The following is a 16712-nucleotide window of genomic DNA, read 5'->3' as shown; positions in this document are numbered from 1 at the left end:
TAGACCTCAAATAATAAAAAAAAACAAAGAAAGAAACGGAAGCTAAATTATACTTTGCCAGTCTAGTGAAAGATCAAACATGTACAATAAAAATCTTTTCAAATTCGAAACGCTACTACGCCTAATAACCGGGACACGTAGTATGCAAAACGGGTAGGTGAGGTTCTTCTCTGGCATCGATAAAAATTCCCGCGTGTAGAATCAGGGTGGCTTCCAGGGGAAGTTGTCGAGTGACAGTACGGAGAGATAGGACGAAGGGATGGCGAAGAGGGCGAAAAGCATCGCTTAGCAAGGAAAAGGACATGGTGTGCCGGGCAAACACGGGAAATTATGCGCCGGCCGAGAATTCCAGCGAACAATGCTTGGTGACGTAAGCGGTATTTCGGCGGTGAAGAACGAGCCACAAGGCCAGAAACTAGCGGCGGTGACGTTAACCCGCGCGGGTTGCGGACGAAAGCTACTCATTCTACGGGAACGTGCAAGTACTCTTACGAACTTGCTCCCGATTAATTGCGGGGAACGTCGCCGAGGTCCTGGAACGGACTCGATCTATCTGTGCGTTTTATACTTCCATCAGAACGATTAATATCGGTAATAGCTAGCGATGGGATCAAGTTCGATATCGAGTTCCGTATCCACTTGCATTGATCAATCGACTTCCTAAATATCTCGTGGATCGAACAGATGATCAATAGAATAAGTATTTGGTTGACGAATTAATTATTGCTCATTTGTGATAATAATGCACTTTCAGAGTTATGTTTCTGCATATACATAGTCGTTATGAAGATACGTCAATTAATTCTATAATAACTGGAACGTATAGAGAAACGACAATGACAAAGTCTATTTTTTTAAATTCATATTGAAATTTCGTATTATTCATGCTGCTTCTTTATGATAAATAAATTCATGGAAACATGACTTTTCATATTTTGAATATTAATTATACGTATACGGATAACGTGAAATTGATAACTGGATAAAAAGTGGAGTTGATCAGTCTGGCATTTCAGAGAGCTGCATTGCAATTTATCTGCAACGTAAAAGATATTAAGTAATTTTAACCGGAAATTAAAATGCAAAATTTTTACTCTACAAGCATTTTTCGAACACTTTTCTAATACTTTGTTCATATTTCCCTATAAAAATCCTATAGGTATAATTATGTTCATTCCTGGTGCTTGCAATGTGTTTTATCCCATCACTAGTAATGAGTTCGTCGAAATCCTTGGCTCTAAGGCACCGCTTCCTGCGTTGTACGACCTTACAGACACGCGTTCCAAGTATTTTTCCAATGAAACACGTCTGCTACGTGCCGACCGTCTTACTCGATACTTTGGTCGACTTCTCGATTGATAACGAATGGAGAAATTATACGAATAATGCGCAAAGTTACAAGATTCTTCAATGGAATTCCCCAACGGAAATACTGTATCTTCTCTTCGCTTTACGTACTTTAATTTCTTAACCACCTGCCAATATCTTTTATATGGAGGGATGAAATCTTAAAGGTGAATAACTTTCAAAGAAGAGGTGAAAAATTTGGCAGAAGAACCAAATTAATAGCAGAAATCTATGGCGAATAAATAGAGAAACTGTCGATGAAATTAGTAAAGATACGATGTAGGTTAATCGACAAACTAGGGAAACTAATCTCCATGCGTGATAGTTGAGAACGTCGCGTGTCGAAAATGACTGCGAGCTACCTTTTTAAAAAATGTAATGTTTTTTAAACACATAAATAAATTCTTAACAAATACTCTTTCGATTTCTTCATACTATAATAATAACATTCGAAGAATCGTTGAATTATAGAACCGGAGATTTCCATAAAATTGGGATAATGAAATTAGCTGATTGTTCGTTAAAAACGCACAGTCATATAAAAATTATTTCGATTAAACAGCCAATATTTTGACACGATAACGTAATGGAAATTTCATTCGAGAAAACGAAAGAGATAATTCACCAGCTTGAAGAAATACTAATTAAAATTCGGAGATTAAACTTTAACAGAAACTTAATCCATTCCTAACAGTTTCCTTGAATTCCAAATTGGCAAATCCACTTTGCGTTTAAAAAATACATTCGAAGCGTCTCGTTTGAAATTCCGTACGCGACGATCGTCTTTAAAGCGGCGAGATCGATGCGGCGGCTCCAGCGCGAGGGTAAACTAGAATCGCGAAATGAGTGGCATACACCTTGAAAAGGTGTCTGGAGGGCGAAGAATCTCGAGACACCACGTGAATCCTATCTCGCGCAGCTCAAATGGATGAAATCCGCGCCCATAGTCGCACATTTACGCGTGTGTGCTTTTTATATCGAGTGCGATCTCAGGTTTTACACGGGCTTTCAACTTGTTTCCAGACTCGTTCGCGCTGACGGAAGACGATTAAACGTGTGGTAACGTCTCATTTATTAGCAGCCTCGAATCATTCCTTGTTCCTTGTGGAATTGTCACGAAATTCTTTTTCTTTAACACTAGAACTATCGATAGCTAACACGAAGTTATTTCCACCAAAACCAGTGAAAATGACTGGTTTTTAAAAAATACGTAATAATATAATTTGTATATTTATTGATTTATTACTTTCTTACAGAAGGAATTTCATGTTATGTAGTACATTTTTGGTATTATTAATCCATCAGGGACCATGATCCTTAAACGAGAGTTGACACATTTATAAAATTCTAGAATCAGTCATTTTTACTGCTGTGGTATTTCTAGTGTTAAAGTGAAATGGTTCATGGTGAATGGCGAACCGTGTATACTATTGGTCAAGACTATATACAGATGAAATTTTTTGTCAACCAATTTATTAGTTTTGTTGTTATTACTATTAGCTTTGTTTATTTTATTTTTTTTACCGTAAAATTAAAATGTATATCAGCGAATGAGTATGAGAATACATTGTATAAAATTGACATTTCCCAGAATCAGCAGTAAGATCAAAGAGCTTAATATGTAGGTTTAAAGGTAGTTCAAAGTTAGTATCAGGAAAAATATATATAAAAATATATAGAATTTAAATATACTGTATTATAGTAAAAATAAATTATAGAATCAATCTGTTACAATAATTTATACACAAATATATGTATATATATATATATATATATAAAAGATATACATATATATTCATATGTATATAAGTACGAATACATATGCACGCATCTTGACTGGTCGTGCAATAAAATGCGCAATAGCAATTTAAACGTGGCCAGTAAATTTCGTTTGCAATTAGGTTAATCCAATTCAATGATGCTAAATTAAACGTTAACGACGGATCATGGTGTTTCATTTGCAGCTCGATCAGTTAAGTGTTCTGTACACGCGTTTTGAGCAAATGTAAGCGGTAGCACGGTTGCGATATCATTAAATGAATGAAAAGACAAATTAGTTTTGAAATATATTGGTATCGCCGCAAGCGAAAATTCAATTTCTTCGGTATTATGGTCGCGTATTCACATTCATGAATATTTTCGAGAATTTTCAAACCTTCCTTTTAATTTTGTGGACATACAATTTTTAATAGCTTTAGTATAAATTAATATATCGTAGAAAGGGTAGTTCGAATATAACAATACCGTGGTTTGAATAATTGTTAAAGATAATGTTGGAAGACATTTAGAGACGGAATTTACAGAAGTTTGCTCTTGACGAGACTTTTAGTCGATCGAAAGAAACGAAATATCTTAGACCAATGAGGTAATAATAATAATGACGATACAAATGATAATGGAATAAGATTCAAAACTACAACGGAATTGTTCAGATTGATTTAATGTTCAATTGTATTTTTCATATTTTGTAATGTGGTTTATTATTATTTTCTATGTAACGTACGTATATCGAATAACCGTTCGTGAATAAAATACACGTACAATACTCGATGACAATAAAATTCCACGATGTACCAAAATAGATTCTAAACTCTGTATTCTAGAAGCTCGAAAACATACAAGGGGAGAGCATCCAATAAGAATATTTATGTTTCATCAGTGTATTGTATTCGGAGTGCAAGATTAAAAGCAGCAAAGTGTCTACATCACATTCGCGCAAATTGTTTGGCGTGGAACTTACCAAAAGTACCCTCTGGAGAACCAATGAACAAACTTTCGGTTTGTCTTCGCATAACTGTTGCGATTCGGCGAACATTATGTATATTCTGTAGAATCGAATTTGAGAAATTCGATCCTTGCCATGCATCTCGGCTACGCATATTTCGATAACAGTGTAATATTCTTGCAACTACGGAAGTTCGGAAAATTCATGGAAATTCCTTGACGGAGTTCTTCTGAGATTTCGACGATTCAAAAGTGTGATCATGTCGATTTTTATTATAAAAATGCTCTCTACACGTGATCACTGGTATTAATTTAATCTCCTCGTGTTAAATGACACCGATCACATTTCGTTCATTTATAATGAAAGCTGATAACTTAAAAAAAAAAAAAAATACTAGGTATGATATGTATATATGCTATAATAAATTTATGAAAAAATCCAACGATCATGATTTATTCTTTTTATTATACGTTACTATGAAAATTTCAAATACCTTGTGTTACATCATTTTTGGTATTTATTCTATACTTCGTTGGGAAACGTAAAAGTTAAATAAATCAATATGGTGTTGTCTTGTATTATTTATATATTATCTGTGTTTATACGAGTATACTGAATTTACTTCAGATTGTGGACTTAGAACGGATTACCCCTAATTTATATACAAATTGCAATGTATATTAGAACGAGTATATCTATTATGACGAACGAGGTTCTAGACCCAATTGTGTCCGTTTTAGTATATTATCCATTAAACATAGTGAATATCATAAATGTTTGCGAATGAATCACGAAATGAAGCGCGTACATCTTATGTGCATTGCCTGACAATTTCACTTCGCTAACCTGGATCCTTCCATTTTTCATGAGACACGAAACTTTCATATATCATAAAGCAACAAACTGGATTGTATTCTACATATCATAGTATTTCTTATGTTTATTGTGTCACATATTTTTTTATCGTAAACTATACAGTGACAAGCCAAAAATATAATAAACATGAAATATAATAATAAAACGGAAGCGTTGGTAAAAAGATCATAGCTCGATCGAATTTATGTATTTTACAATCATTGTGGTATATAGTGATAACCACGTTACACACGAAGATTAAACGCTGCAAATACGCAGAATTATTTTCTTCTTGAACGATATGTCAAGATATTAATTTCGTTTCGCAATTTCACAGATTTCAACATCACACAGCCACATTAACAGCTCCTCTATGTAACTCATACTCACTACTACAATTTTCGATAGTTGAGTCTCAAAAAAAAAACCGTATCTTGTTATCTTCTCGGAAATTCCATCGCTTTATATAATACATGCATCGACGAGATGAAAGAGATGTGATAACGTCAAGCGCGTTGTCAAATATTCGATGCATTTTCACAGCTTTTAGCGCAAATAAATGCGTCCGTCCATCCCACGAGTCATGAAATCTCCGTGCAGTTCGGGAAAATTTACGAAATATCCGTTAGTTTGGAAGCGTTGCACGGTCGCAGCATTTATTTTATACCGGCGAAACCGAGACATATATCGAAAAGCATTTGGAAAAGATATCAAACGCATCTCGCAGCTACCCTTTATCCGTGTCACAGGCAACAGTCAGCTTTTGTCCTGAACAGGCCTGACACAATCGTTGGGACGAAGCGCAAGTTCGTGTCTCTCTGTTCCAACAGCCGGCACCCGAAAACTATCTGTCGCGTTGTACACGTAACAACCGTGGAAAGCTTGGCCAGGGAGAAACAGCAATTCAAACGGATGGGAGACGGAAGTGCACCAGTGCAATCGTCTCTCCTTATTAAACCTAGCCACAAATGGATCAAGCTAGGCGTCAATTGACCGTGAAGCTTTCCATGACCGAGAAAATGAGAAAATTTGCTTTGATAAGAGCGTATTTGAAATTAAAATCTGTGAAGCAGGTTAAAGATTTCTACGAAGCTTCGTAAGATGGACAAAACATGGTACGATAAAGCATAATGATGGATTAAAATATTTTAGCAATGTAATAATATTATTTTGCTAATAAAAATTAGTGATGAGTAGTAGTAGCTCATGAAAGTATTTGAACGCTTGTAGAAAAATTCCATAAATTATTATGCGTGTTGTATAAAACATTTTGAAACTTTATTAAAATGGTAAGGAGACAAGATTAATATGATCACATTGGTAACATTTGAAACTAATCCGATGATGTAATAAAAGTTACAAGAAATTTATTTCAAACATAACGCGTTTAAGAAATGAATATCCAACATGAACAGCGCTTTTCATTAACTGCTTCATTTATACATTAATTTTGATATCGATATCAATAACATTATTTGCAATTTTATTATTAATTTACAATAGGCAAAATACAATGGGAAAATGAATGTTCTCCAAATTAAATCGTTAAAAAGGATCTAAAAATCCGCTGTAATTTAATTAAGTTCCATTAGATTCATAAATTCTATTCGATTGACAAAGGGAAACCGTCCCCATCAAATTACACAACCGAGTGCACTTTACAATCCGCGAAGTTCCTACCATTCAATGATCAAGCGAAGCGACGACAAGCGTACACACGTGAACGTGAAACTTGGCGGTTGATTTTGTCGATTTGTAGTCAAGGTCGCAAACTTTTACGGATCCTTTTCTAAATCCTGTAAGCTGAGACTAGTTGTTCGTCGAGGATGCGCTCGATCGCATCTTAAAGGAAGTTGAGACATACGGGGCATCGAAGAATCCTCCTTCTCATGCAACTGGAATCTGAACTTGTGTTTAGGTCGGCTGCTGGCTCTCTTACTTCCGGTCGATCGCCTTTAAATCCCACAAAGAGAAGCCTGCACGCTTTGGTATCGTACATGCGAGGCTCTAAATTGGATGTAACGTCATCACTTCAGGGGATTCGACGCTTGTTATTAGCTGCATTATTGATTTTAGACCCATTTCGTGACAGAACCTTTTCTCGTCTTGCGTATCGAGCCGAGTAAAGGTTATCGTCGTCCTTCCATAACGTTAACCTGCAACCAGCCGGCTTGCACTTTTATTTTCGCGTTTAATGCTGGCACACCGCGATCTATCCTTTATTATGGATACAATATCCGGTCTAGAAGCCGATTTGATATAATTTCCAGCTGCCCCATTTAACATTATACAGGTTTCATACTATGGTAAGTGGGAACTTTATATTTATTGACAAGAGAGGTTTCCATTTTATGTCGAAAGCTAGAAGTGAAGGAATATTGCTCGTTTACGCGTGCCACGGTATATTTTACAGGCTAACAAGCGCAGTCGCGGAATCGATTACGGGTCTACGGATCCGAATAAAAAATTGTTATGAGCTGTAAAGCTTGATTAATACAGGCGAATCGCGGTTTAAACTCGACAAACGAGATTTTCGCCGCGAAGAAGTTTCGCTTTAATTTTAACCTGGGATTAAGGATAGGATATTAAGCTTTAATTTATGAACATTTATTGGAACAAATATCACGTTATGAAGTATATTCGATTTCTTGATATCCTCTATTATGGTACAGGCTATATAAACTAGCTCTCTCTTCAACATAATATTATAATATCGTATTATCATGGACTCAAATATTGAACAGCGAGGGATGGTCAAGTTTCAATTTAATATGTGTCTAGTAAATTTAATTAAATTCTTAAAACACCCAATTATTCATTGAATTTAGCGACCGTTTCCTATTTCGAAAGCTGAAATTCTACTTAAAGAGGTATCGCTTTAACTTCATTGAAAACATTCAGATTAGTATATCGTGTGCACGAGATAAATCGTATTTTAACAAGAAGTAATTTCAGCACAGAAATTCGCAAACTTCATGACCCTGCCGCTGAATGTATGGATTTAGCGCACTGTGTTCAAACCCAAGCACAAATAAAACTATTTTCTTGAGAGACTGCATTTCTATTAACCTAATCCCTGTGGAACTTAAGGAACACACTACACAGACCGGGTATTAGAGAATCAGAAAGAAGATGCTCGCCATTCGTCAAATTAAATTAAAGATTCCTGAACCTGCTCGCATTGTAATTTCACCCTGGAAGCTGTTAAAACACGAACCCTCGATCAAGAACTCTGACAAACTTCAATTACGGGACCACTAAAAATTACAGTCGGTCCCGGAAAGTCGTGCACTCATCCAGTCAACTCGTTCAATTAAAAAACTTCCGTAAATAGCAAGTTGTCGCGGTGGCGGAAAACCAGAACCAGCAGAAATTGCAAGCTGCAGAGGCCTTGCAGCCGGTTGGAAGCTACAATTTCAATTAAGAAGCCGCGAGAGAAGGTTGTGGCGTGAACCGGAAGGGGAAAGAGAGACGCGCGTGAGAGGCGTCCCTTTAACGACGCTTGATACGAGGAATGACGCGGCCGGTTACAATCAAAGCAAATCGACGCCATCTAATTGCCTTCATTAATCTGATTTGGTTTTACTTTAATTGCGTTAGCACAAACCCTGCACCGGATAACGAATTTGCATCGAGCGAAGTCGACTTGCCGAAGAAAAATTACTTGAGGATTTTCGCGCTAACGAGGTAGATAAGCTTGTCGGAGGTTAGTGTCGGATTTTCCGATACTATGCTGGATTATCGTTGAGCCACCCCTTCCACCCACCACCGTTTTACGTTTCTCTTTCCACAGTTCATAGACTTCGCTGCGTAGTTTATTATGTATTGCTCGTCTATTTTCGAACTTGGTCGTTTCACGTCAAGTGGCCAAGTTTCGTTTTACCCTGGCGACAAGCGAAATTGAGTACCCGTGATTCATGATAACTTTTTCTTCCATAATTGAAATAATAAAACGCTCTGAGATGTAAAAGGGAGTACAAAGTGTAGAAAGAAATTAAAGATAATGCGTGATGAAGCGAGGATGGATGTTTTATGTGTTTTATGAGGACGGTTCTACGTACAGGGTGATTTATAGATTCTTTAATACAATGGAGATTATTAGGTGTGATTTTCTTTGTAAAAGAAATTGGGTTAACGAGAACACAGTGATACGTTTAAGAAGATAGATTATCGTTGATATCTATTGCTGTTGAACGAGACCTAAATATTTAAACTTATATAGTAGTTCTTAGCTAGTTGATACCTTATACTATAGTTAACTGTACGGGAGATAATGAAAAATTTAAACATACTATTAACGTGTAAAATCTCAGTAATAATGATATTAATTCTATTATGCAGAGAACTCCTTTTATAAAATTTCTTTATACAAAAGAAGTGTACAAGTATATAATTTAAATTAGTAGAAATATAATGCCTATGAATAAATGTAAAACGCAATATGTATCTCTGTTTCTACATGACAATTCCTACTCTTGTAGGTACATTTAAAAAATATTTCGTTTCGATACATGTCGAAAAATTTTTACGGGAAATCTCGCAAATACGACGTAACATATTCCGTGGATGCAATAACTCGAAAAACGAGGGGATAACAACTTCCAGAATATGTTACGAACCACATATATACGTGTCTCTTGTAAAGCTATAAAATAAAATTGTATCAGTTAGCCTCTTCGATGAATATTCAGTGTATTTAAAATATCTTACTTACATAGACTCAAGTAAGAAAATAGCGGCAAAAGTTTGTTTTATGTAAAAAAAATTCTGGAAAATTCAAACAATGTTTAAAGAAACATTTTTATCCTGTTGCTGCAGCACAATTTTCACTGTATAACGTTTCAACTGTTGGATTCCTACTAAATGTTGGCTAATAACTTCGTCCAACAAAAATGTTTCAAAAGAATTACCTATTGAAAATAATATAATACGCAATTAGCGGAATATTCGAATAATGGAATCTTGGACAATATTATTATTGAAGCCTTTGAATTCTATCGCCATCAATTTATAGAACAAAGAATGCTTAAAAATGTCAGATCATTTTATTAGCCTTTATGTCTCATCTGTCTTGAATTCGTTGAAAATTGAACATAATATAATTAAAACTAATTAAATAGGCGTAGAGTGAGGACAAATGTAATTTTCACAAAATCCACTTCAAATATATAATTTGATAGTAATACTAATTAAGAACTCGTATATGCAAATTCAAATATATATACCATAATACCAATGAGGGAATAAGAAATTAGAAAAAAAATGTAGCATAAAATGACGTAGAAACTGGTGGGAAATATATTATTGATTAATTACGAACACATAGTTGCTTATTTTTAGTCGACTGATTTTTATGCATTTATTTAAATTTGAAGGCGAAGAATTCTGCGAAATTCACATAATATGAAAAAACGTACAAAATATTCACAGTACAGTTAATTAGCTTTCTATAATACTTGATAGGTAGACAAATTTACTGCCGGGGTTTTCCACTTTTTTTAATTATATTCTGAAAAATATGAATTTGCAATTTGAGTCTGCTTCGATAATGTTAGTTTTGAGATATAAAATACCGAAATATTTTTACCAAATATACATATATTGCATTCATGAAGATATACGACATTTTCATCAAAGATATTTAAAAAAGTCCATGAGCTCGTGTATCAATCAACTTATTAAAAAATCTCTACAGAAATCTCCAAAAATGCTGCAATATATTTTTGTCTCTCGAACAATCAGTCTCAATCATTAGATGCTTCCAACATGGTTTGATATTTCACGGTCGAACAATTTTTTCATACCAACTTTCAAATATATAGTTCGAAACGAGGCACATCGAGAATTTTCCAGATCACGAACAAAAGTAACTCGAACAAGGGTTGAAAATCAAAGCGAAACAGCAACGTTTAATCGGGGACGAACAGTAACGTTGAGGATAGCGGCGAAAGTCGTCACGACGTGACACGCGTCCATTCTCTAAATCCATTCGCGACCGTCGGCGCTTGTTCTATTTGTTCAATTGTGAACATCCAAACAAATTTCGAATTGCTCGACGCAACGGAGTCGAGTTTCGAGCCGGATATAATCGCGGCTACGAGTCGGGGAGTTAATACAAACATATGCACGCGTCGAAATTGCACACGAGTTAAAGTACCTACAGCTGCTAGCTGCATGTATTTCCCTGTTGACGCAATCCCTGATTCATTCAACCTTTCCAAACTTCTCCTACGCGAAACAACCCGAAATTCTGATAAGGAAATACCGATCTCCTATTATTCTACCTGAAGTACCCCAATTAAAGCTAATAATTATCGACTTCCAATACATTTTGATAAATTTTTCAAAATTTATAATATGGTAGCTGGTATGTTAGATAAAACAAAACAAACAGTGGCGATAAAAAATATGTAAAGAAGTCTTTATAATTCTTCGTTGTTTTATTATTTTTGCCAATACAAATAAAGAAAGAAAAAAACAAATAAAAATTGGAAAGTGAAAGATCACGTCCTGAAGAAGAGAGGGCGTTCTCCTATCCATCAGTTTGATGGATGAGTAGAAGAAGTCTTTAAAATTAATTGCTTGAGGGATTTTTCCAAATTTCTATGGACGTAAACATAGTTACGGGAATTCTAAAGCATCTCCCAAGAGGAGACAGTTTATGACAATATTACTGTGCGAGTCGGTAGTCGTTAATGGTACGATTGGTGTAATAGCAGTTAACTACGAAACAATCCGAAATTTCTCTTAATTATAGAATACTATATAACAATTATATTATTTAGTATGTCGAAACAACGCATACACAACAGGTGTTGCTATTTGAATATCATATGATATAGAATAGCATTAAATCCTTTAATACGTTCCACATAAAAAACTCGTAAAACTGTGTCAAGCTTCTCTTTTCTTAAGTAATGTTACGATTTAATATATGGTAGCTCCAGGCTACCCGCCCGATCCAGAATTCATAAATTTAGTAGGTTGCGATAGGGTGACCATTCCATTAAAAATGAAGCCTCTTAAAGCCTGTGTTAAAATCTCGCCTCTTTACAGGATTTGTTTATCGATCAATGATCGTAAACGTTTTAAACAAACGAAAACGTAGAACGTTGCACAAATGTCGCAATTACTTGACCATCTCATACGTAATTAAGTACGGCGCTATACGAATTTCAAGACTGAAATTTATTTCTATTAAATCAATTATTTGCTAAATAAATTCTGCTTTAAGGAACTTAAATTTCGAACTTATCGTACGAGATCTTATGACAAACTTGTTTTACGAGATTTTCCGTAAACCCCGAGCAACAGAAAGCAATTTCAACATGAATTTCTGTTACATCAAAGTGTAACAGAGGAAGAGTCAATAGGAAGAATTTACAACTTACAACGCGTTATCACGACACGTAACATGTTACACCATCGCTGGTACGTTTCCAGAGACTCTAATCAATTTGTAGCAATAATGAATTTTACCACAGCGTAGAAATAAATAATAAATAGAATATTAGATAAACGAGAAAGATATCTAAAAATCAATAAAACATTTCACCTGTTTCAAAAATGATTTATTTTATTAATATCAGTGGTGAGATTATCTGAAATATAACGAGTGGTCTTAAGAGATCTGCGAGGGCGATCCTAGATGGATTGAGGAAGAATTAAATGAATTCGTATGCACACCACGTCTGAGGAATATCACCTAGCTTTATTCCTAGCAATATCACTGGACCAATTCTCTCATCCGAATAGTGAATCGTTTTATAAACCTTTAAAACTACTTCCACTGCTTCTATGCACGATGGTCTGAAAGGTTTAGGAAAAATTGTCCATTTCTTATTCAGGATATCCTTCTGCTAGATTTTAAAGAGACAAATCTCATTGCTGTACCTCTCTACCTATTCTTTTTCAAGACAAGAGAGACGTATCAAGTTTCAAAGTTAAAACAACGCAAGAAAGTAACAGGGGAACATCCTCTAAACGTACAAAGGGGAAATAACTTTTAGAAGACGCGTAAAGGCAATTTTTCTGGCACAAATTTCTTTTGTCCTTACTTAACGATTAAACTACAAGGCACTTTAGGCGGGGACACTTCCATCCACGCAAATGAGATTGAACGAAGAGGCGAAGAGTCGTTCGAAGCCGAGAATCGTTCAAGTGTTTCATATTATCTTAAACAAATTCTCTTTGCCTAAATTATCGTCGATGAGATTTTGAACCTTGATTATTCTCTCGGCGCGAGAATTGATACTTTCATTTTCACGCCATTTGATTTTTTTGCCGTATAAAATCTGATAATCAAGTATAGGGTTCTACCTAGGGGTATTTAAGCCGCTGAGAGATAAAAATTTATCAGCTCAGTTTTCTAAAAATTTGTTAATTTTAATATCACAATACATGACTGACATTTTGCAGTCTAAGCAATATTCATTCTCAATAAATTTCTTTGAACATTTATTCTCAGGCTAAATGTGCTTTTATATTTTAGAAAACAATATATCTAAGTTGATATCTTTTTACCAAATTAAGTAGTCAAACAAAATATACTTTCGAACATGTTTCGTATATTATAACTGGGAAGAATTACTACAATTACAAGTTCCAATTAGTAGTATTCAAATTAAAGCGATAGAAATTCTAACTGGTTTCAGTTTTCATCCTCCCAAAATTCCACTTATAACGAATTATTTTATTGACAACACATTCAGCGACATGTCTTTACGAATAATAAGAATTTGCAAATGACTAAACTATCCTAACAATTGTTTTATTTTCAATATCATGAAACATCTTGTGCATTATTTAATTTCAGCTATGAATAAATGAAATTAATTTTTCTTGCTTTCTGACAGACGTTATAGTTTTTCATTGTTCTCTCCAGGTTCATGTTAAATTTAACTCGACAGTAGGTATCGGTAAATGAACAGAAATATCAACGAAACGAAAAAGTTTGCGATTGGCTTAATTATCGAAATTGGAAAATAGAGAACTGTCTAACGAGAATTATCAAACAACACGTGCAACTGCTCTGATCCCGTTGTCAGATTCGTCCAATTAAGGAATCCCATACGAGTAAATTTCGAATTACTTCGCCCAGCATCCCAGAGTTTCGCCCCGAAACATACTAGTCGACCCTCCATCGAAATTAATACAAACAAACGCACCTATACGCGATAAATGATATTTAACGAGCAACTATATGATTTTACAGGATGTATCAAAAATTGATAATGGAAATTGAGGAGTATTATCCGTTTACGGTGAAGATGATATTTTTCAAATCATTATGGCATGATCTTGCACGCGTCTGTTATGTTATTTTAGAAAAAAAATTATCTTCTTTTGAAGTAAAAGACTTTCTCCAAAAAATTTTGATCTAGCTGTTTAGTTAAAAATGATCGTTTTAAAAAAAAAAAGCTTATCTTCTTTACCTTTTAGATTAACCATTTTTGTCAGCTTCTTTTTGAAAAAGTTGCCTTTTTTAATAAAAGAATTTTCTTAAAATAATATTTGACTCTCTACTAATATGTGCTTCCATATAAATAAAACGCATGTTAAATATATCGCTAATGTCTTTCTTGTTATGTATCGATATATAAATATAAAAAATTTCATTTAATTTTATGCACTTCTACAATTAATTAAAATATTAATTTTGATTAATATTCTTCTGTAAATAACTTTGATTTATTTTCTACAAATAAATACGATTTATTAAATAAAACGGATTTGCAGATTTTACGCAGTTTCATTTATCGTTACAGATAATTAACGATATATTCTTCAATATTAATTAAAAATATTGAATATATTTCAATTACTATAAATATTCGAATTAAATAACATTCGACTGCGAAATTTTTTAAACTTTTAGATAATGAATAATTCTTAATAGATAGAAGTATAGAACCATTATTATTTAATTTAATATTCTAGCTATTATGTAATTTAATCTTTAAAAAGCTAATTTATATCCTAAACAATTTCTCATTTCACGTTCGTTTCTCTCGCGCAAACATCTGATTTAATCTTTCGGCTTGTTTTCAAAAGAAATAGGCAAATAACCGGCGTTTATTCTGCCACGTGTACTATTCAGATTGAATTCAAACGTAGTCGTTCGTGGTTTTATTTTAGGTTGTTTATCACTAGCCGAAGCCTTTACGAGCAATTTTGCGAGCATTTCATTATCCACTTTTCATCTCCGGTAATAAGCCGACGAGGAAAATGAGACTGTATGAAAAAAATCGTTTCAACATTAATTGAAATTTGGTTTCATTATCCTGATTTAAAAATTTGCCCTCGTTTCACATAAACTCGTGAACAATAATTTTTCTGCCACGATTGAATGTTCCTGCACAGTTGGAACATTTGTTACTGTATACTTAACGATTTTCTCACATTTTAGCGATCTGATTGCATAACTTGCATAATCGTTAAATCGGAGTGATATATGTATAAATCGAAATTTATCGTGTTTTTGAAATTTACTTTCTTATTTCAGATTATACGCAGCTCTACTTTCATATGTAAGAATAATTTTCCTTATTATTAGAATTACCAGACACAATATTGTTCTAGATATAACATTACTAATGTAAAAAATTTTAGAAGAATCTCGTGTCAATATTCATATAATTTAAATTAATTACATGACAGCATTAAACGAATAAGCACATAAATGTATTTTTTGAGTTTACATTGAGCAAGGAATATATTAATATGTTTTATACAGGTTATGAATATTATCAGACCACAAAATATGTCGGATGTGGCATAATTATATAATGGTATTTAATTCAACGAATTTAGCAACAATTCAACTGTGCATCTTCGTTAAATATACAACAACAAATTATCAATTGTATAACTAAATATATTTCATACTTAAACGACGAAGCACGTCAATTGGCGATCTATGTATAAGTTTATATATATGTATATTATATATATGTATATTTCAATGCGTTGATATGAAATACAAGCATCTCAAATAATACATGATTTGAATATTAAATAAATGACATAAAAAGAAGTAAATCAAAAACACTTTCTGCTAATACCTTGATAAATTTAAAAGATACGATTTCAATTATCAACAATCATTGTTCACATTTGTCAAATAATTGTCAGTAATCGTTCTAACCTGATTATCTGCCATGACATACTCCAGGTTTGCGTAGAAATGATACAACGTGTTGAGAAGGGAAGAAAACTTCATTTTTCTGCGTCTGTTGCAAATATAATACTTATTATGTCAGAACACGCCGAGATCTGCGTATCGAATGCTCAATTCAAATTGCCTCGAAACATTCTCCGCAGCTGAACGTTGAGAAGTAAACACCGCTGCTACGTAGATACAATGACACGTGCATACACATACACACTCACGTACACACACATCGATTCATTCTCTGCTAATCCTTATACAATATTTAATTATACAATGAATATAATATTCTTCTCCTATTGAATAAAGACTACGTAACTAATTAAAATAATAATGAAATTAAACTAATACAATGAGCAATTGCACACACCACGCATCTTAACATATATGATCTTTACTTGCTTCACGTGCGCTCTCTGGCGGCTGATACGTGTAAATACTGGCGCCAATATTTATTTTAAATTTCGATAATCAATTCTTTAATTTGTCAATAATCAACTAAAATGCTTAGTTTTATTACAAAGAAAAAGTGGCAAATGTTTCTTAGGAAGCCAAAGCGATTTTTTGTCATAGCAAAGTTACGTCATAAATATTTTCAACATATATTTATTGCAA

The 16712-nt window shown here is 33.8% G+C and overlaps 1 long non-coding RNA gene across 1 annotated transcript in view; it reads right to left on the bottom strand.

The window, feature by feature from the left end:
- LOC122571242 overlaps nt 1-16395 on the bottom strand; it is an 81139-nt gene extending 64744 nt beyond the window's left edge. The window contains exon 1 of the long non-coding RNA XR_006317999.1: nt 16074-16395. This is a non-coding gene — a long non-coding RNA (uncharacterized LOC122571242). The remainder of the gene's footprint in view (nt 1-16073) is intronic.
- Nucleotides 16396-16712: the final 317 nt, after the last annotated feature.

Source organism: Bombus pyrosoma, linkage group LG9, assembly GCF_014825855.1.
Source record: "Bombus pyrosoma isolate SC7728 linkage group LG9, ASM1482585v1, whole genome shotgun sequence".
NCBI classification, from domain to species: domain Eukaryota; kingdom Metazoa; phylum Arthropoda; class Insecta; order Hymenoptera; family Apidae; genus Bombus; species Bombus pyrosoma.
Note: the sequence above shows the minus strand (reverse complement) of the source record. Positions and strands in the feature narration are given on the sequence as shown.